Below are 23,899 nucleotides of genomic sequence, written 5' to 3'. Positions count from 1 at the left end.
ACACTCGTATAGTATACCTCGCATATAATGTATTAGAGGGTCAGCTCACCTAAAGGGCCCTTGTATATAATGTTTTAGAGGGTCAGCTCACCTGCAGGCCCTCACCTACAACCTTTTAGAGGGTCAGCTTACCAGCAGGTCCGCACCTAAAACCTTTTACATGGTCAGCTCACCAGCAGGCCCTCCCATATAATGTTTTACAGGGTCAGCTCACCAGCAGGCCCTCACATATAATTTTTTACAGGGTCAGCTCACCAGCAGGCCTTCACCAACAATCTGTTACAGGGTCAGCTCACCAGCAGGCCCGCACCTAAAATCTTTTACAGGGTCAGCTCACCTGCAGGCCCGCACCTGAAATCTTTTACAGGGTCAGATCACCTGCAGGCCCTTACTTAATTATAGCTAATGGGTAATTTGAGCGCATGCTGCCTTGCTTGGATGTGGTAGCCGTAGCTGTTTCTCAGGCTCCCTCTCCGGAATCGAACCCTGATTCCCCGTTACCCGTAGTCACCATGGCTTGCGCTTGACAATACCATCGAAAGTTGATAAACCAGACATCCGAATGGATTGTCGCTGTCACGGGGACGTGCGATCGCCCCTAGGTTATCTAGAGTCACCAAAGCGGCAGCAGGCCCTCACCCATAATGTTTTACATGGTCGGATCAGCAGACCCTTGCTCCAAATGTTTTTGAGGGTCACCAGCAGGCCATCAATCATAATTTTTCAAGGCTATGTATGATGCCCCCTTTTATGTGTAACAAAGGGTGTATTGGAGTGCCGGTTCCTTGTAATTTTTGGTAGCGCTTTCACTTAGTGCATAGCCTTTATGAGTGTAGGACTCCCACTACCTGAACAATTGTTCCACAATGTGAATGAGGCCCTCCTTTATGTGATATACAGGTTGTATCGGAGTGCCTCTTTCTTGTAATTTTTGGCAGCACTTGCACTTTATATACAAGTAAATATATAGGAAAGAATGTTTCCTAACAATTTTTTATCTAAAATCGATTTTATCTTCGATTTTGTGCGTATTATTGTCCGTCTGTAAAAGTGGCGTACTAGTCGGACAACATCGTTCCCAGTAGCGACCTGGGAGTCCAGACATCCTCCCCATGCTGTTCCCGAACCATTTTGGTGGTGTTTTTTTTTTTATCAATTTCTGACCTTTTCCTATGATCCAGGCACCCTACCTTCTTCAGAGCAGGGAGTGCCTGGTTTAATGCTAGGGTTCTCCAATTGACTTCCATTATACTCAGGTGCTCGGTAGAGCATCCGAGCATCCCGATGTGTTCGGCCCGAGCTCCCGAGCACTATGGTGCTCGATCAACACTAGACACTTTGTCTATTCATTTATAGAGACTATGGAACAGAACTGAAGGTTACAATTTATCAACTTTATAAAGTGTTACTTAAAACACGATTTAATAATACACATTCTCCAGCATCAAAGGCTAGGCAAATTGATTGTCCGTGAATTTCAAGTTTTGATTCAATTTAATTTTCAATATTCAATAAATGTAATAATAAAATTTTTGTGTTGCCTTGGACAGGAGAGAATCTGCCAGTCTTTTGTTTATTCAACAATGTGGTTACAATGGAGAAAGCATTCAAAAAAACTATTTCTCTCCACCTGGAGACAAATTCTTTCAAGATTGATGCAAGTGCAGTATCGGCTGCTCATCGACCGAGATACTTCTGGGGGAACCTGCCTGGCATGAACAGGCCTTTAGTAGCTACAGACAATGAGAAGACAAAGCATCAAGATAGCTTTGAGCGCGGAAGAGTCGCAAAGTTCATCAAGCTACGTCAATAAAGATTTTACAGCATATAACTGCAGTGCAGAACACTGAATAAATATTGTTTTTTGACGAAATCCGTCAATAAAGATTTTACCACATATAACGGAGCACGGAGATGGAGAGGGTCTTCGGTATCCCCCAGCACTATATGGACGTCTCAGAAATGAACCGCTGCTCCCAACAGCAGCTCCTGAAAAAGGTCATGGAACGTCCTGGTCATCCGGAATGTATTCGCCCCGCTGAAGGACTATTTTGAATGTGTGTAGAATCCACACGGGGCCCCCACGATGCAGATTTATTATGGAGACATCATGGAGATTTTACTGCATATAACTGCAGCACTGAAGGCTGAATAAATTAGTTTTTTTACCGAAATACGTCAATAAAGATTTTACCACATATAACTACAGCGCAGAACGCTGAATAAATATTGTTTTTGACTGAAATACGTCAATAATGATTTTACCACATATAACTGCAGTGCAAAACGCTGAATAAATATTGTTTTTTGATCGAAATACGTCCATAAAGATTTTACCGTATATAACTGAAGCTCTGAATGCTGAATGAATATTGTTTTTTGCTCTAAATACGTCCCAAAAGATTTTACTACAACAAAAATTCAAACTAAAAATATCTATAAAGATTTTACCACATATATTGGAGCACGGAGATGGAGAGGGTCTTCGAATTCCCCCCGCACTAGATGGACATCTCAGAAATGAACCACTGCTCCCGACAGGAGCTCCTGGAAAGGTCATGGAGCACCCCGGTCATCCGGCATGTTTTCGCCCCGCTGAAGGATTGTTTTGAAAGTGTGCAGAAGCCACACGGGGTCCCCACGATGCAGATTTATCATGAAGACATCATGGAGATTTTACCACATATAACTACATAGCAGAAGGCTGAATATTATTTTTTTTTTACAGAAATAAAGATTTTACCACATATAACTGCAGCGCAGAACGCTGAATAAATATTGTTTTTTGACCAAAATACGTCAATAAAGATTTTACTACATATAACTGCAGCGCTGAACGCTGAATAAATTTGTTATTTTTACCGAAAGACATCAATAAAGATTTTACCACATATAGCTGCAGCGCTGAACGCTGAATAAAATTTGTCATTTTTACCGAAATATGTCACTAAAGGTTTTGCCACATATAACTGCAAAAGTGAACGCTGAATATATTTTGTTTTTGCACTGAAATAATACTGCAGAAGTGAAATGCGTATAAATTTTTTCTTTTTGTACTGAAAAAAGCCAGTAAACACTTTTAGCAGAAATAAATGCTCCAGTGAAGTGCATATATATTTTTCTTTCTGTACTGAAATAGGCCAATAAATGCTTTCAACTCATATAACTGCAGAAGTGAACTGAGAATATATTTTTATTTTTGTACTGAAATAGGCCAGTAAACGCTTTTAGCAGAAAAAATTGCAGAAGTGAACTGAGAATATATTTTTCTTGTAGTACTGAAATACACGCCTATACGCTTTCACCAGAAATAACTGCAACAGTGCAGTGCGTATATATTTATCTCTTTTCACTGAAATACGCTCCTATACCCTTTCACCAGAAATAACTGCAGAAGTAAAATGCGTATATATTTTTCTTGTAGTACTGATATAAGATACAAAAGATACTAAGATATAAGCCACTAAAGGCTTTTCAACATAGCACTTGCAGCTGGATAACACATAGCTGGAATGACAGAGCTGTATAATGGCTTTTTGAATCCCCAAATAATCTTTCCCTGCACTTGTAAATCGCTTTCCTATCAATGTCCCTAGCATCTTCTGATGTCTCTCCCTGCACTAAGATGCTGTGAAATGATTCCTCTCTATCCTTTCCCTACACTTATAAATAGTTTTTTTCTGTCTTTTTTTTTCCACAATCAGGTTTTCCCAATTGCTGTCCCTAGCGCCTTCACACATCTGTCCCTGCACTCTGAACACTGGAAAATGTCTGACTGTAAGATGGCCACCGTATTTATAGGGCTGTGACATCACAGGGCTGGCTGGCTGCATGCAGGCATGTCGATCTGGGTGATCCCACCATCCCAGAGTTCCTTGCCCCATGTCCTCAGTCCTCACACGTGTAGCCGCCATTTTAGAAAAATGTGATTCGTTACCACGAAGCACGAGGAAATTTGCATTCGTTGCAAATAGAATTTTCCAGAAATTCTAAACGAATTCCACTTTGTCAGCTTTGATTCGCTTATCTCTAGTAACAGGGCCTGAGACTACTGGTTCCTTCCCAGATGAACGAACCAGCGTATCCCTGAAGCCTAGTAAGCAACGAGAAAATGGGAGCAACAAAATAAAAAGAGAAGTACACTTATCTTTAATAGAAAATGGATGAGCAGGAACTCAGATGAGGACCACACACCAGCTCTTCCAACTCCAGGCAGAGAATGTCAACCGCATGGTATGAAGTATGAGTCCAGACTAAATAGAGGAGCAGTAATGACCACAAGCTTCACCTGAGAGAAGAGGTGTGGTCATTACCAACAACAACACTGCAACAAGTGAAAACAGATAGGCTGTCAGATAGCCTAACGTGCAGCCAGTCTCTTAAATATTCTAACCTCTGTCACTGTGAGGAACTGTGACAGTACCCCCCCTTTTACAGGTGACCTCCAGACACCCAGGACCGACCTTATCCGAATGGGCCCTGTGAAAGGCTTTCACAAGGCGACTAGCATTAATGTCAGCCGCTGAAACCCACATTCTCTCCTCTGGACCGTAATCCTTCCAGTGAACGAGGTACTGAAGGGAAATTCAAGATTACTGTCCACCATGACAGGAGCAGGAGGCAAGGAGGAAGGTTCAGCAGGTTCGACATATCTCTTCAGCAATGATTTGTGGAAAACAGTATGAATTTTTTAAGTCTGCGGAAGTTCAAGACGAAAGGCTAACGGGTTAATAATGGCAGAGATCTTATATGGACCTATAAACCTTGGACCCAACTTCCAAGAAGGTACCTTCAACTTAATGTTTATTTTGGACAGCCACACAGAATCACCCACTCTCAGGTCCGGACCACTCATATGTCTCTTGTCAGCCATCCATTTATACTTGTTGCCCTTTTTTTTATTATTATTTAGAATTTTCCGCCAAATAGATGACAAAGAAGAGGAAAATCTTTCCTCTTCAGGTATACCAGAAGTCTCAGTACCTGAAAATGTGCCAAACGGCGGATGTAACCCATATGCCCCAAAAAACAGCTACTTATCAGTGGACTCCTGCCTACCGTTATTTATGGCAAACTAGACCAAAGACAAAAATGAAGACCACTCCTCCTTATTCTCTTAAACAAAACATCTCAAATAAGTCTCCAGATTCTGGTTAGTGCGTTCAGTCTGTCCATTCAACTGAGGATGAAAGGCCGAAGAGAAGGACAATTGTACCCCCAGGCGAGTACAGAACACCTTCCAGATTCTGGAAACAAACTGAGTCCCCCTATCAAACACCACATCAGAGGGAATACCATGTAGCTTCACAATGTTATCGACAGACACTTGTGCAAGAGTTTTGGCATTAGGTTGACCTGATCATGCTATAAAGTGCGACATCTTGCTGAAGCGATCAACAACCATCAGGATCACCATTTTTCCTAAGGAATTTGGCAAATCTGTGATAAAGTCCATGGACAAATGAGTCCAAGGTCGGGAAGGGATGGACAATGGAAGTAGAGATCCTGAAGGCCGACTATGTGTCACCTTAGCACGTGCACAAATACCTTAAGCTGACACATAGCCCTCAACACATTTACACAACCCCGGCCACCAGAACCTATGAGAAATGAGATCGACCGTGGATCTTCTCCCAGGGTGTCCTGTAAGAACTGTACAGTGATGTTCCTCAAACACCTTGTGTCGTAATTCGGAAGGAACAAACAACTTTCCCGGCGGACAGGACTCCGGTGCATCTCCCTGGGCCTCCCACACTTCTGCCTCAAGGTCGGGATAAAGGATGGATATTACCACTCCTTTAGCCATTATCGGACCAGGATCTTCCGAATTAACCAGGAAAGATACGCGACAAAGCATCCGCCTGGACATTCTTAACCCCAAGGCGATAGATAAAAAATGACCATCTGGCCTGCCTTGGGTTCAGACGTTTAGCTGACTCCAGGTAAGCCAGATTTTTGTGATCGGTAATTACCGTAATAGGATGAATCCCTCCTTCCAACCAATGACAGCAATTATGGCAAAAGAGAAAAGGGAGAGGCGCTCATAGGGTAGTAAGCGATGATACGCAGATAACGTGATGGATAGAATGTGCTCACCTTTGGGTGTTGTGCAGGTGTGAGCGCACAACAGGTTTAGACACACAATAGGTTGGGAGGGTGAGGGAGGTCCGTGCTGCCGGTACCCGTTCAGTCCCTTTGGATGGAGTTGCCAAAAACTCCTAGGGAATGTTAGAGGTGAGAAGAGTGATTTGTGTCCGAAAACACACGATAGGGTACCTCTTTGGCGCACAGGGACGACCACAGTTTCAGTTTTTTTTGGGTAAAGATACTATTTATTGTTCAGTTGACAACGCGTTTCGGAGTTTATAACTCCTTTTTGAAGTCTTGGGGGCGCCAACAGCAAGGGGCAACAGGCAGAAGGTGGCCGGGTGGCTGGGGATTCCTTCTGATGTGTGCTGCTGCTGTATCGGAGCGACGCCAGATACAGCAGCAGCACACATCAGAAGGAATCCCCATCCACCCGGCCACCTTCTGCCTGTTGCCCCTTGCTGTTGGCACCCCCAAGACTTCAAAAAGGAGTTATAAACTCCGAAACGCGTTGTCAACTGAACAATAAATAGTATCTTTACCCAAAAAAACTGAAACTGTGGTCGTCCCTGTGCGCCAAAGAGGTACCCTATCGTGTTTTCGGACACAAATCACTCTTCCAACCAATGACGCCATTCCTCAAAAGCCAACTTAATGGCCAGCAACTCTCTATTACCTATGTCATAATTTTTTTCAGCAGTTGAGAGCTTCTTAGAAGAAAGCACATGGGTGCCAATTACTAGGTAAAGGGCCCTGCCCCAAGACTGCTCCTACCCCTACCTCGGATGCGTCAACTTCCACAATGAATGGCTGTGACACATCCAGTTGCACCAGTATAGGAGCAGAAGCAAAACATTCCTTCACCGCGGAAAAGGCTCGTAATGCCTCATTAGACCAGAGTCATCCAAACCTTTCCTAGTCATGTCCGTTAAATATTTAACCACAGTCGAGTAGTTCAAAATGAACTTACGGTAGTAGTTGGTGAACCCCAAAAACCGCATAAGCACTTTCAGATTTTCGGGTCGATCCCAGTCCAACACAGCACGGACCTTCTCTGGATGCATCCGAAAACCTGAAGATGAGAGTAAGTAACCCAGGAATTTCACTTCCTGAACTTCAAATACATACTTTTACAACTTAGCATACAATTTATTCTCTCTTAGGATCTGTAAAACTTGTCTCACGTGATCCTGATGCGTCTCCATGTCAGAAGAATAAATTAGAATATCATCCAGATGGGGGCGGAGCTTGCGCCGGTCTGAGATGGCCGCACGTTACTGAGCTCCTGCACTACCGCCGTCTATATCACTAGCTATCAGCAGCTATAAGCCTCATCATGGTAAAAATCGGGAACCCTAAGTTCAGCGAACACCAGGCCCAACAGAAGAACTTACCAACGAGCGGTGAAATGGACAAGTTCATAAAGAAAGCGGCATCCTCTTTCGTGGCGCGGGAATCTAAGATGGCGACGACCCAGCCTGCACAGCCTCACAAAGCTAGCGCACAGGAGAGATCCGATGAAGATAGTGAAACCGATGAACCGCAAGGTAAAGGGACTCTCCTTATAACCCGACACTACCTAAAACAGACCCTGTGTAAGGCCATGGAGCCGATCCTCAGTGAGATAGCAGCCATGCGTCAGGACATGAGGCAAGTGGGAGACAGAGTTGAGGCCCTTGAGACTCACCAAGCTATTATCCTGGACCACCAGAAGGCCACATCCACCTCATTTCAGAAGTGCAGCGCTTACCTTAATGATCTACATAATGCCCTGGAGGACCAGGAGAACAGGGGGCGCCGCAACAACCTCCGGATACGAGGGATCCCTGAAACAGTTGCCCCAGGTGATATCCCTAATGCGGTCAAACATCTTTGCATATCACTCCTGGGCCCAAACTTCACTCCAGAAATTATATTGGAGAGAGCCCATAGGGCGCTACGCCCCAAGCCTAAAATAGAAGATCTCCCTAGGGACATAATCTGTAAATTTCTTAATTTCCAGGTTAAGGCTGCGGTGCAAGAAGCGGCTAGAAATCGCCCTGATATTATATTTGAAGGGGCACAAATATCCATATATCAAGATTTAGCCCCCTCCACGCTCAGAAAGCGCCGGATCATGAAGCCCTTGACAGAATGGCTGCGCACTAACAGGATCCAATATAAATGGAACTTTCCTTTTGGGCTATCCTTTTCTCAGGAAGGACACCGCTTCAATATCTCCTCACATTCAGACTTAGATGCAATGTATGAGGCACTACAAATACCTCCCTTCCAGATTGAAAACTGGGACTTATTTCAAGATATTGCAGCACTTCCAGAAGTTCCATCGGTCACACCTTTCACCGTGATGCATACTCCTAAAGCCCAGAGAACAGGAAAAAGAGGAAGACAACTAACCCCAAAGAGACTTACCCAAGACCGGTGAACTCACCTAGGTTCAATCTGTTTTTTCGTCTGTTACTACCGGTTTGTTATCTCAGAACCCTTTTCAATATACTCCAGAAAAGACGACAACGGACATCTCACAGTGTGGACTTGTCTCAGCGAAACCCAGAGAAGTCTTAACCACTTGAAATTTTCTATTGTTTGTCGGTATCATTTATGCTTCCTATCCTTCCCTTACTGGTGACCTTGGTCACTTATTAGTATTTAAGTATTAGTCCTGTGATCCCACTCATCATATCTATTGGATTTGTCAACTTTATCCAATTCATAAAGTTTCGCCCTACCAAACCACCACCATTAGTTAGTTGGCCTTTTCCATAATTGCGCATCTTCTCTATTTTTTGCAGAAAATGTCTATCCCATGTGGGCTGCTACTTAATGTGCTAGACGGCACAAAACTTGGTCTGCAGACCTTATCCCCCCCTCGATGAATAGCTTAGGGGTGACCCTATGCTCGAAATGTTCTTTTTCTGTTTTAATGTTTTCCTTTATTTCCTTTTTTCCCCTGTTTGATCTAAGGTACATGATACTATTGTTACACCACAGTAGAAGACCCCGCATCAACTTAGGAACCTTTTCTTCTGACCTGTTGACTGGCACTCTACCGGTAAGTGCTCTCCCCTGGGGGACTGACACATTTTCATGCTTCGACCTCCTCTCATTATACAACAATGGTTGATCTACAAATTGCCACTTATAATGTGAGGGGATTTAACGCTCCTTCTAAGAGAAGCCAGATTTTTGCGATGCTACGCAAAGAGGGGTCGGATGTGTTGCTTCTCCAGGAGACACACTTCAGGTTCGACCATTACCCCAATTTGGAATTTTCGCATTATCCTGTGTGGTTCCATTGTGGTGGTGGTTCGTCAGCATCCGGGGGTGTGAGTATCGGTTTTAAAAGAAAAATCCCATTCAAATACTCAGAACACACTCAAGATCCTGATGGGAGATACCTTTTAGTGAAAGGAAGTATTGGCCCTCAGATCTACACATTTGTTAATCTATATGCTCCTAACACCAAACAAACATCTTGGTTTTCCAACATTTATAAAATCATTGAGTCCTTTAAAGAGGGTATTGTAGTGTTGGGAGGTGACTTCAACATTGCGCTTGACCCTCTATTAGACATATCCTCCCATAAATCAACTCACTCACTGAACTCACTGAGACGGGTGAGAGATGTTTTCTGGAACCTACACCTAGTTGACTCTTGGCGTACCCTGCATCCCAAAGATGTAGACTACACCTTTTTTTCACACGTACACAATACATACCACCGAATCGACTATTTATTTGTGTCCAAGGAACACCTCCAGTACTGCTCAGCGGCAAAGATCGGTTCTATCCACATATCCGACCATGCACCAGTATTCCTTACAATCTCGCCCCCTACACGTAACAACTCATGCTTCAATTGGCGTCTAAACGAATCCATTATAGGAGATCCCAAAGTCATTACAAAAATATCTTCCCTACTAGAGGAATACTTCAAATTGAATACTAACCCCTCTTTATCCCACCAAACTATTTGGGATGCACATAAACCCTTCATAAGGGGACACTTTATTAGCATTGGTTCATATATTAAAAAACTAAGGGAACAAAATATAACTTCACTCCTCATTAAAATTAGAAAACTTGAGACTCTACACAAGCGCTCCCTTGCTGACTCTCAACGTCAGGAGCTCACTAGTCTTAGAGCCGAACTGAAAACCTTATTGGATGCGAAATCCGCTAAATATTATCTCAACTCGCAGCATAAATTTTATGCTCATGGTGATAAGACTACCAAGTTCATGATGTATAGAATTAAGGCAAGAAGAGACAGCAATTATATACACCAATTAAGCTCCTCAAATGGGGAAACCATTTTCTCCTCGAACCAAATAGCCAACCAATTTAGAGCTTTCTATGAGGATCTCTACAACATCCCTCCACCTCCCTCCTCTGAAAACCATCTATCTTTAATATCCTCCTTTCTAGAAGCAAACCCACTCCCTACGCTCACCGATACTCAGAGAACCCTACTAGCAGCTCCTTTCTCAAACGAAGAACTATCTGTAGCCCTCTCTCAACTGCCCCTTGGGAAAAGTCCCGGCCCTGATGGCCTCCCTTCATCATATTATAAAACTTTTAAGATTCAACTACTCCCACACCTTCTTGAAGTATGCAATGCTGCAATTCAAGGTAATATCCTTTCTAGGGATATGACGACTGCACACATAGCATTGATCCCTAAAGAGGGGAAGGACCCTAAACTCTGTGCAAACTACAGACCTATATCCCTCCTAAATATAGATCTCAAACTTTTAGCTAAAATGTTGGCCAATCGTCTGGCAAACTTCCTCCCTTCTTTGATACATGGGGACCAGGTAGGCTTTATCCGCAATAGAGAAGGCAAAGATAACACGACGAGAGTTATCAATGCATTGTGTTATGCCAAACACACTTCATCTCCTCTACTTTTACTTAGCACCGACGCAGAAAAAGCGTTCGATAGAATCAATTGGACATACCTGAGACAAGTTCTGTTGGGCTTTGGCCTGCCTGGTCCCTTTGTTCAAGCGATCTTTGCTATGTATGCACAGGCCACGGCCCTGGTAATGGTTAACAGTAATTTATCACTGCCTTTTCACATACACAATGGTACCCGTCAAGGTTGTCCTTTGTCCCCCCTCCTATTTGTGCTGGCTATGGAACCCCTGTTATCTACACTTAGGAAAGACCACAATATTAAAGGCATTAATTTGGGAGGAAGGGACCACAAAATAGCGGCGTTCGCTGATGATGTTATGATCATGACGACAAATCCCACCACTTCTCTACCTTTCATACAAAAGCACCTGCAACAGTATAGCTTCATTTCAAACTTCAAGATAAATACCAACAAATCGCTGATCCTTACTTCGGGAATATCTACCCATACCAAATCCTTACAAATGAAAAATTCCCCCTTCAACTGGTCTTCCCAACCATCACCTATCTAGGAGTTAAAATTAGCCCTCAAATATCAGACCTCCTCGCCTTAACTATATCCCCTTAAAAACTCTCTTTTTAAAGCCATAGACGACTTACAGGCTAGAGCGCCTATGCTATCCTGGTTTGGGCGTAAGAATCTTCTCACTTCACTAATTTTACCACGCTTAACATATCTCCAACAGGTTCTACCAATCCCCATTCCTTGCTCCTTCTACACTTCCCTGAAACAGAAATTTAGATCCTTCATATGGAATGGCAAAAAGGCTAGACTTTCATACAAACTCTTAGCACACCCACGCCAGCTAGGCGGAATGGGTCTTCCAGATCCAGAAATGTATGGAAAAGCCATACTGTTAGCTAGAGTGGTTGATTGGCTCCGCAACTCCACTGACAAACCCTGGGTAAGTTTAGAACAAAGCATTCTCGACACTCCTTTTCGAACAGCCTTATTAGGTCATCACTCCCCCCCACATATACCAATGCCTACTTCCCAATTCTCAAAGCAACTCTTGATGCCTGGAAATGGCTGAACTCCTCTCATTGTTCAATTCCTTCCCTTCCCCTATTTTAACGATAGCAGATATCCTAGGTACATCCTCTCCAACACTTCTGCAATCCTCTTCTAAACGCATCAAATCCTCCTCCTTACCAATTAGAAATCTCTTAAATTCCACAGGGAAGCTCCTGGAAACAGAAGCCATACATACCCTACTCAATCCCTGCCCATGTGACCTTACTCTAATCCCTCACATTAGATCCTTTCTAATAAAAAAAAAACACTAAAGGTGAACTCCTTCGTCCCAATAGGATGGCTTGAAGCCCTTATCATTACCCTAAACCCTTGAGAAAACTAATCTCACAAATTTTATAGCAAATTGAGGAGCCCTCCACTTATCACTAAACCCTTTTTTCATACACAATTGGGAAAGAGAAACTGGGACAATTATACCCTTCAATGACTTACCTGACTTATTTGATATTCCCATAAGGCTTCTCGATGTGTGCGCATTCAGGAAAATGGTTACAAAATATTGACTCAATGGTATATCACTCCATCTAAGTCTGCTCATTTTTCTGATTCTTCCTCTGAAAGGTGCTGGAGGTGTTCCGAGGAGACTGGAACTTTCCTCCATATTTGTGGAATTGTCCAGTAATTAATAAATGGTGGTCAGACAATTTTTTCGTATTGAGCAACCCAAATTTGTCACGAATCTGTACAGATGTCCCCTCTTGGTGCATTGTTGTCCCACTACAAGGATGCAAAACAACACACACCTAGCTACCTCTTCAAACAACTTTTGTGCGCAGCAACGTTTACTCGTTCCCAAACATTGGCTTCAGACCACATTGCCAACAATTGATCAATGGAAGCTCAAAGTAGATCAGCTCTATCGCTTTGAAGAGCTCTCTGCTTGGGAATCTCGTACACATCCAGCCTTCATGAAACGTTGGTTAATCTGGTCTAGTTTTAGGTTCTCTGGTGGCACCAATTCACTCCTCCCTCCCTAGACATCCATACCTTCTATTTCTGGGCTTTGTCATCATAACATATACTTACTTCAGGCGTCCTAAACTTAGACATGTCTATACTTACATATATGCCATAGATTTCAGGAATCAAACACCCTAACTTCTTTAGATTAGACATACTCATACATAGGTTCAGATCTCCAATTTGTTGGATAGCTCTCTCCATGTACAACATGTAGTGAATATGGTCAGCTAACCTAATCAAGTATTTGTATGTATCCTATTAGTCACTGATGTGCCGGTCTTCTCTATAAATGCTTGACTTCTATGCTACTGAGGATTATGTACCTTTCCCAAAGTTACGTTATACCATGTAACCTTCTGTCGTGTTTTGTCACTATGAAAGTTTAAAAAAAAAATTAAAAAAAAAAAAAAAAAAAAAAAAAAAAAGAATATCATCCAGATACACCACCACAAACCTGCCCACCAGATTATGAAAGATGTCATTGATGAAATGTTGAAAAACCGCAGGGGCATTGGTTAACCCAAAAGGCATGACCATATTCTCAAAATGACCTTCAGGGGTATTAAAGACCATCTTCCATTCGTCCCCCTCCTTGATCCTTACCAGATTATATGCCCCCCTCAAATCCAATTTAGAGAACACCTCGGCACCGACAATCTGATTGAACAAATCTGGGATCAAAGGAAGGGGATAAGAATCACGGACAGTAATGCAATTAAGCTCACGGAAGTCTAAACATGGCCTAAGAGTTCCGTCCTTTTTCTTAACAAAGAAGAACCCTGCGTCCACTGGAGATTTGGATTGTCTAATATGACCTTTAGCCAAACTCTCGGTGATATATTCTCGCATGGCTGCTCTTTCGGGTTCAAAAAGATTATACAACCAAGACTTGGGCAACCTAGCCTCCGGGAACAAGGTTGACGGGGCAATCATACTCCTGATGTGGAGGTAACTCCTGGTTTCCACTTTCAGAGAATACATCAGAAAAATCTGAATAAACGAATGTACAACTTTAGTGATGGACAACAGAAAGCGATGTGCTAAGACAGTTGTCTATGCAATAATCACTCCAATCAATAATCTTGCTTGCCAATCGATTTTAGGAATATGTTTGCTTAACCATGGTAACCCTAGCACCAAGGGACCAGGCAGACCCTCCAGCACAAAACACGAAATGGATTCTTGATGAAATTCACCACTTTTAAACCGATGTCCTGCACCATTTGTGACAAACATTTCTGTGTGAGTGGAGCAGAATCAATTGAGTCGAGCAGAATCAAAATATTTTTGTCTAATGCACTTGTTTGTCAACCCATGCATACGGGGAAACTGACCATCAACTAGGTTAACCCCTGCCCACTGTCAATAAACACTTCAATTCCCACAGTTTTGGAATCTAGCGCCACCTTGGCAGACAGTAGAAATCGGGGGTACTACCGGCAAACGATAAAAGTAAATTATCAGATTCCCCACCCACACCACCAAGAGTGAGATGAGGATTAAACATTAGTTTTTTCTTTTTCACCTTAACGCTGAACATAAGGACATACGTTAACAAAATGTCTCCTTTTTCCACAGAAAAAGCAGAGTCTCTTCTTAAGTTCTTATCACCAAGTCCAGGAGTAGCTCCCTCCCAGCTGCATTGGTTCATCACCAGACATGAACTCAAGTGTCTTTTTACCCAAAGTATCGGAGGAGGCCGCCACCTTATATATTAGTACGTCCTGATAGTGAAAAACCTTAGATCTCTCCTCAGGTGTCTATCAATATGTATAGCAACGGACATGGCCGCTTCCAATGACTCAAGATATTCGTGAAACATCAACGCGTCCTTCAGGCTCTCGGATAACCCTTGACAGAATTGACTATGGAGAGCTGGATCATCCCACTCCGTATCCGTACCCATCTCCTAAATTCATAATCTACCAACCGGAGGGACTGTGAAAGCCGAAGAAAAAAAAAATGCTCAAAACAAAATGATTATACCACTCTTTGACTCTCGTCCCCAGAAGAGTTAGGATGTAGTCTAAAATATAATTTGCACGACTCCCTAAACGAATATAGTTGTCACTTCCCCCGGAAATCGTCCAGGAGAGTGACCTTAGGTTCTGTCCAACCAGTGCAGAAATCATATTCACCGCTGCACTGACACAAAACAAATGGCAGTTTTATAGCGGTTGATAATGTCAGGGAGGGGAGGAACACCAGAATGATAACAGAAGGAAAATGACCAGGAGCTAGGCCTCAAGCCTAGGGAAAGGGAAATGGTAACCACTAAGGAAACCCAAAACTAGCCCTGACTCCTGTCAGTATGAATAGACCCTGAGGGTGGGAATATTCATACACTGTAAACCTAGGCCCTAGTATCCCTGAAAATCCCTAGGATTAGTGACGGGGTCTGAGACTACTGTTTCCTTCCCAGATGAACGAACCAGCGTCTCCCTGAGGCCTAGTAAACAAAGAGCAAATGGAGCAACAAAATACCAAGAGAAGTACACATATCTTCAATAGAAATGGATGGGCAGGAACTCAAATGAGGACAACACACCAGTTCTTCCAACTCCAGGTAGAGAATATCAACCGCATAGTATGACGTGTCAGTCCAGACTAAATAGAGGAGCATTAATGACCACAAGCAACACCTGAGAGAAGAGGTGTGGTCATTACCACAACAACACTGCAACAAGTGAAAACAGAGAGTCTGTCAGATAGCCTGACGTGCAGCCAGTCTCTCAGAACTAACCTCTGTCACTGGAGGGACCTTGACAATAAGAGTTTATATTCACTGGACTACATGCTGACTCAGTGGCTAGCAATGATGCCTTGCAGGACCATGAATCAAATTTCAGCAAGGGCAATATCTACTGGTTTGTATGTGCTTCCTATATTTGCGTGGGTTTCTTCACAACAGTCTGGTGTTATCTCCCACTTCGAGAAAACATGCAAATACTGTAGGTTAAATAGAATTTAGATTGATGTGCCCCCAATAAATAGCTGTTATATGCATAAAATGAAAAGTTTCTAACACTATCACATTTTTATTAAATTATGTTTCTCTTGCCCAGACTAATGTGCTGAAATACTGGAGTGCATGTAGCAGCATGTACATAAATATAGAATCACCAGTAAATGAAAGCTTTCGTATGAATGTACTTGTGCAAGCAAGGAACACTTAATGTGTCAAAATGCAGTATGTACTGTAAATAATGCTCAATGCTACTGAGATCTACTGAATCCTAAATAATTTATTTCATGTTTGGTAGTCATTTTTGTCTGATGGAGTCTAACAGTGCTTTTACTTAAGACTGAGTTCACTGGAGATATTTTAGTGGCTAAAGATTCAAAGGATAAAAACATAAATACCTGGCTTAAAAGTAAGTCATAGGCTGGTGTCAGAACAGGGCTGTACAGTCTAAGAAGGTATCCATAGCATTCTGATACAGCAAGGAATTCAGGTACCATAAATTTTATTGTACTGTAGCAGCACAAAGTCATTGTCTGTCACCTCTATAATAACAGGATCTGAAATGCATACTTACAAATTACACAAATACATTTATCCATTTAAAGGACTGTTCTAGTGCAAAGTGCAATCATATCTTGTAAAAATTACATTTTAGTCTCTGACCAGCTCTTATTACTATGGGAAGCAGATGGCTAGTCTTCATTTCTCCCGTAGAGATTCTGCTTGAGAAATATGTAAGCCATTAAACAGTCCATAGTGATACAATGTGCAATGCGAACAGAAGGCAGAATATCTATAAGTAAGACACAGGGGGGCCATTTATCAATCAGAAATATGCCTAAATTAGAATGCTACTTCTCCTTGCTCACGCCAGGTCTAAAAAGGGGGCCTGGCTTGGGCGGGGATGGTGTGGACGGGGACTGGACTGAGAGGCCGTCTCATTTACTATTTTCTAAGCCTGTTTTAGGTGTTAGAAAATTGGTCTACATGTAAGACAGTTAGGAACCTGTCTTACATTTCGAAATGGCAGAGATCCGCCGAAGTTCTGTACAGGCTGGCGCAGTGCACGGTCTATATAAATGTGCCCCACAGTTTGCAGAAGCTCTCTGCTTTGATGAATTTAGGAGATTGGACCAAATATGAAAAGTCCTCTGTGTTAATGGGAACCTATCAGCAGAATTTAGCCCCCTAATAACAGTCACCAACCTGTCACCTATTGTGGTGACAGATTTACAATGATGATCTTCCTTCATCTGTCCCATTTCTGCATAATGAAAAAAGGAAACTTTGAAGCATTCAGATGCTAGCAAGAAACTGATCTCTTGAGGGAGTCATGCTGGTCGGTTCCCCTCCTGGCTTGAGTGATATCTTACAGACTGAGGATGTCATCACAAACCTCCTAAAATTGTAATCAGCGCATGTGCAGTGACACATGGTGCTTTGGTTTCACTTTTCACTGCACACTGCTCACGAGCTAAATGGTGCTTTAGGAGGCTTGTGCCTTAAAGTTTTTCTTTATTATGTAAAAACTGACTCAAGATCGGAGTTCATCTCTGTAAACCTGCCACCATAATGGAGGGTAGGTAGGTGGCAGTTTAGGGGGGACCAAATAAAACCTGATGAAATGTCCTTTAAATCCATTTGCCAATAGACCATATTGAAATTCCACACAATGATGTATGCCTACATAAACATTTGAATAACTTGGCAAACTCTTAGGGACCGATCACACTGTGTCTTTTGCATGAAATTTTGGCATGGACACCTGCACAGAGATTTTACTGGTGGCCACATAGAAGTAAAGAAATTTGAGAAAACCCTTTTTAGTACAGTATATACATACATACATACATACATACATGTATATAATATATAAACCTCTGTTCAGTAACATCAGGCATTATTCATTCACTGGCTGTGGGCTCTTTAATAGTGTTGAATACTTTATACATATACATTCATATCTACTATGAAGAAGCAAAAATATGAAAATGCTAACCATCTAACTATAATATTGCATATAAAGTCTACATATAACAGGATATGATACTGTGTGAAGTGTTGTGTCCCATATGTGAAAACACCAGAGAAGATATAATCTTTGAAATAGGACTGGGTATAAGGAAAAACAATCTGGTCAGCTGTCAGTATGCAGTAGTTCAAAAACACATCCTTACTGACAACTTTTGCTGCCAGATCTCCATGAGTACCAAAGACTGCATAAATATTTTATGGTAATCAGAATATTATGCATATATGATGAAAAGTAGACAGTAAATTGACAAGTCTGCAGGCACTTTATGATGTACTAAAATGTATTTCCTAATAGCATTCCCAATTAGAGACTTGAGATAATCAACGTTAATTAAGGAATGACATATTGGATAACCACTTGAGAACAGAAGGTTTGTGATTGATTGTCTTGCAGCAAGAACTAATGATTACACTTGATTTGAAGTAAATGACTATTGTACAATCTGTAGCTGATCAGCTGTCATTGCCAGAGGAAGTAGGGAGTAGCCATCGAAATCAACGGGGAGACCTTGCAATACAAGGTTCTTGAGTGCTCTCCCCTTTATGAGCCAGAATGGAGAATCACTGCAGAGAAATTGTCCGGCAAGACATAGCTTCTAGTGTTGATCGAGCACGCTCGGCCAAACGCCAGTCAGTGTATTTAAATGTAATTTAGCATCTATTTCTGAAAAGTTTCTGCCAGGATTTGAACTCCCAACCCCTTGTACATTAGAGGAAAGGACCTTTTCACTCAGCAATAAAGATGAATGCTAAACTATGTCAGAAAAACCTTGTAGTAGTTTCTGATGTAGTGAGTAGTTTTTATGACACAAATTAGCATTCAGCTTTATAGCTGAGTGGATAAGGTCATTGCCTCTAATATAGAATGTTGGTAGTTCAAATCCAGTAGAAACTTTCAGAAATAAGATTTAAATACACTCGGGGTGTCCCCAAGCACTGACTCTATATATGGATATAGCTATAGCTATATATGGAGTCAGAGCACAGACTCTTAAGCCGAACTAGAGTCCAACACCCTCCCTATTCAGAGAAGGGGGTGCCTGGGGTTCTCCCATTGACTTCTATTGTCCTTGGGTGCTCGGTAGAATACACGAGCATCGCAAAGTGTTCTACTCGAGCACAGGAGAACTTTGGTGCTCGATCAACACTAATAGCTTGCCCCAAAGAGAACAACTAATGCTCTGGAGTTAGAGAAGTTGGTCCAGAGCTGGTGCTAATACTGTACCTGCACCAGCTTCCATTTGAAAAGGGTTTGTATTCATAAGACAATCCTTTAGTCAATTTCTTCGGTGTTAATATATTTTATTTAATATCACTATGGAAATTTAGGCAATGTGTGTATGTGCATTGATTTCTGGTATCCTGAAGGGAAAACAAACAGATGTATTTTTGTTTCCCATAAGCTTTAAATTTGGTAATGCATAAATATACATGCACACAGTACAGTATGTGTGGGTATACTTAGAAACACCAAATCTGACCCACTAAAGATAAAAAATATGGAGGGAACTGGATTCCATTTCTCAGATACTGTGTTCATTATCCTAGAAAGCCTGAGCACCATTCATATAATAAATATATATTAAATAAATAAAAACAAAAATTGCTCCATAAATATTCACATTTGAGGAATATTTTGTACACTAATTAAAACATGCACAAAACTAAATAATAATGCAATTAAGGACAAAAGAATCTACAAAAAATAAACAGCTTCAAATATATTTTTATTTTATAGACAGAAAATGAAATCTCTAGGCACAGTATTAGGCATTAAAAGAACACAGAGGCAATAGGTTAGTGGTGTACTGTTCTGTACAAAAATACAGTCCTGAATAAATTACATTGCTAGCTATAAGATTGGACTTCACTTACCAGTCAGTTCATTGCATGTTTAATATTATACAGTCACATGCTATTCCATATATATATATATATATCAGTTTTTAAAACATAATTATCTCTATATTTTATTTGTACTTACAAAAATGTAACATAACTGTGCAAGTGTTTAAAGCAGGATATGCAATGCTGGCAATATATATGATATGCCATAGAAAACTGGAATTCTTAATTGACCCCTGATGGTATTCTTTTGACAGTTTGCATTTACTCTATAAAACTAATTAAGGATCTGATTTTTTGTTCATTCATGTCAAAAACAAGAACAAGACCGATAAACCTACCAACTGGAAAAGTTACAAGAAGCTGAATGGTCAAGATACAACAGTAGTTACAAGGGGGCTTTATCCGCCACCCTTTTTTGCACACTATCTAGGTTTCTTCAATTTAAAGCAACAGTTATTACTTTTTTAATCCTTATCTTATCTTAATTTTCACTATATATCAGATTAAAACAAAGTTAAAAAATAAACCAACTTTAGTTCATAACCACAATCTCTTTAAGTACCATATGACTTGGAAGTAATTAAATGTAACATATAATGAATATTTTTAAAATTGTACACAGTAGTGGTCTAAGAATTTAAATGAATCATGTGAATTTTAATAAAATAATTTACAATTTTATCTACGGTGACATTTTGAGTTATTAATGACAGCACTTTATTACCTTGTGTACCAGAGTTCAGAATGGCTCTAAGACACTAAGAAAAGCTAAAACAGTTTATGGAAGTAAATAATGAACAGACGATGGACACAATAAGAACATATTAGAGGTTATAGTTACTAGAATTCTGTAATATTATTAGAAGTTATAGGTTACTAGAATTATATAATAATATTAGTAGTTATAGTTACTAGAATTCTGGAGAAAGGTCGTTGATCCAGGGAGTTATTCTGATTACCTGATTGAAGTCAGGAAGTAATTTTTTCCTCTAAAATTAGGAAAATTGTTTTCTATCTCATAAGGGTTTGTTGCCTTCCTCTGGCTCAATTTTGCAGAATAACAGGCCTGAACGGAAAGGAAAGATATATTTTTTTTCAGCCTTACAAACTAAGTAAGTGAACTTGATGGACGTAATGTATTTTTTCAACCATAATAATTACATATGCAACTATGTAACTATATACTATGCTATATAAAATATAGTAGTTGTCTACTCAGATGTGAAGTACATTGCTTGTGGTTTTTTACTATGGATTGTTCAATATAATAATTGAGAAATCATAAAGTAAGGAATGCAATGGAGAAACAAGGTATGTAATATATCTGTTATATCCTAAAGATCTGACAAATTTTATACATATTTATCATCTTTACAACCATTTTACACTTACAAACACTTTCTATGAATTGCAATATATTTTCCAGCATTCTTGGAAATCGGTCATAATTACTCCATATATCTTTATAGTAGGAGCTATCTCTTTGTCCTATCTTGTGTTATGTACTTGTCCCTATGGATTTCTTACAACAGTTTTATAACATCAGATTATTTCTACAGCCGTGCAGTGGGCCTTTTCTAAAGTGCTTTTTACAGTAACACTAATGTGAAAAAAGTTAAAAATTAAACAGTTCAGGTATGCTGATATATGAGGGAATTAATAATTGTACTTGGGCTTACCTACAGTATATGGAAGAAGATAAGTTTTTTTTAAGCTTATCGAGAAGATTATTAATGATTTGCTGTGGGAGCAGAAAGAGGTTAAGGCTTAAATTGGAATATTTATGCAAGCCCTTGGATCAGGGAGGTTTGAATATTTCCTACTTCAAGGGCTATTTTATAGCCGGGCAAACTGTGGCTATATTGCGAATGGAAGTTAAGTGTATTGTGTACTACCTTGGTGAAGAGATCTCCGTATAACAATATATTCACACTATTGGAATCGGGGCAATTGATCAATATGCAACAAGAGTACGGAGAGGCTAAAAAGTTATTATCTAAGGCATGGGACACTATTCGATGTCTGGAAATAACGGGATCTCTTCAGGTGTACTCCCCTCTGGCATAATTCTCAATTACAGGTTTTAGACAAAATAGCCGGGGACCAGTATTGTCAAAAAAATATATTTTACATGTAGCACAAGTGGTGAAGAATAGAGAGATTTTTCCATTCTTGGTGTTAGCACAAACTGAGACTATGGTTAGTTTGTCCTGGTTTAGATATTTTCAACTACATTCGGCACTCTCTAGTGTAAAGAATAAATCACTGTTGTAGATAGATATTTCTGCCTCCTAAAATGACTTTTTAGGGAATTTAGATCACAGGGTTAAGATTGCACATTTGTATAAATTTTTACTTAAGGCACTATAAAACACAATCACCAGAACAAAGGGCAGGGGAGTTGATTGCCAAGGATCCAATTAGAGGGATGGGGAATATATTAGCGAATCTGAACACAATAAACATAACTTTAATCAAGTAGTGATACAATTTAATATCTACATTAGAATATATGTCACGCCTTGTGGCTCAATAAATGTGGGTTAAGAGATAGTTCTAAGTGCCCACGGCGTGGCCTTTTGGTGCTTATCACCTACACATGCTCTGGTCCTGTCCAGAATTAAAAAGAATACTGGTTTGCGATTAATAACTTTATTAATCAGAAATTGAGACTCCAGATTCCATTTTTGGTTGAATGTTGCATATTGAGCGATCTCTCTAAGGTAAATTGCCATAAGTATAGGAAGATTCTTCTGAATAGAATTGTTTTTGGCGAGACTTCTGATTACACGGGTTTTGTTTTCACTAGATGTCCTAAATTTGAATACTTTGGATACATCTGGTTAATAGGGTTAAAAACTATGAGATATGTCATATATAGACAAAGAAATTGTCAGGAGAAGTGGAATAAGATATGGGAGGTTTTGGAAGCCTTAATCCTTTTTCAACCCAAATTTATGTTTCCACTAGTATTGTCTGAGTGGGATCATAGAGGGTTTTTGAGATGCATCGAAAGGGTAAGGAGGGGTGGGAAATGGGTGATTATGGGGAATTTAAAAAAATTATAAACAATCTTTGCATTGCAATTAAGAATGAAAAATATAATGGTATGTATATGTTTTTTTTTCATTTTTTTTACCTAATAAAGATTACAAATGAAAATGATAAAAATTATTGTAACTTGGGCTTTATTGTAAATTGAGAAGATAAACATACTTCAAAAGTCGTCCAAAGTAATTGCGGTATTATCACCATTATGTAACAAACAGAGTGGTCTATATTGCCTTGGCTCTACAGGATCTGCTCTTAGGGGCCATATGAATGTACACATTGCTACTATAATGTTAGCAAATTAACTAGCACAAATTCATAGAAAACCAATTTAAGTGTTTTCGGCTCATACTAATGAGCATTTCATTAAAGGGCTGTCCTATTTAAACAAACAGTGTCCATATTTTGCTATTATGATATATGGAGATGATAGGGGGTAAGACCCTTCTTGTGATTGATTGCTGGGGGTTTTACAGAAGAAGGACCTGTGAGGATTAGTTGTTTGTTGGCGGTACTTTTGAGAGAGAGGGACAATACCTTTACTCTGTTCTCCATTAGAGATATTTGTTGTAAATACCTCAAAAGGCCAACAAATCATCTATTAATTCTAAAGTATAAAATGTATTGAAAGACTTGACACATACACAACACTTGGGTCTGTTTATGATATCTGTATTGATTATTTTTTTTTGTCTACTTTCACTTTTTAGTTTACTTTCTCTGAATCTTCACAAAAATAAACATTTCCACACCTTACAGTTTTGGCTTTTTTCTATAGTCTTTCAAACCAAGGACATAGTGTTTTGCAAGTATTTTTTTATTTATTTATAGGCAAGAAAATAAAAGCTAATTGTATGAAACTATAGGTAAGATTATGTGCTTTCATGCTTTTCTCTATATTTATTTCTGTAGTCTATAAATTTTGTTAGGAATTTATCATACAACAGTATCACCAAAATATCAAAAATATTCTGTGCTTATTTATCGGAGTGCAC

General features: G+C 40.3%; 1 long non-coding RNA gene across 1 annotated transcript; it reads left to right on the top strand.

The window, feature by feature from the left end:
- The first annotated feature begins 13,205 nt into the window (after positions 1-13,205).
- LOC120993455 lies at positions 13,206-22,083 on the top strand. Its single transcript, XR_005777266.1, has 3 exons — positions 13,206-13,216; positions 19,533-19,539; positions 20,214-22,083. It is a non-coding gene; the product is annotated as an uncharacterized LOC120993455 (long non-coding RNA).
- Positions 22,084-23,899: the final 1,816 nt, after the last annotated feature.

This window comes from Bufo bufo, chromosome 3 (assembly GCF_905171765.1).
Source record: "Bufo bufo chromosome 3, aBufBuf1.1, whole genome shotgun sequence".
NCBI lineage: Eukaryota > Metazoa > Chordata > Amphibia > Anura > Bufonidae > Bufo > Bufo bufo.
The sequence above is the reverse complement of the archived record's forward strand: the minus strand, read 5'-3'. Positions and strand labels throughout refer to the sequence as shown.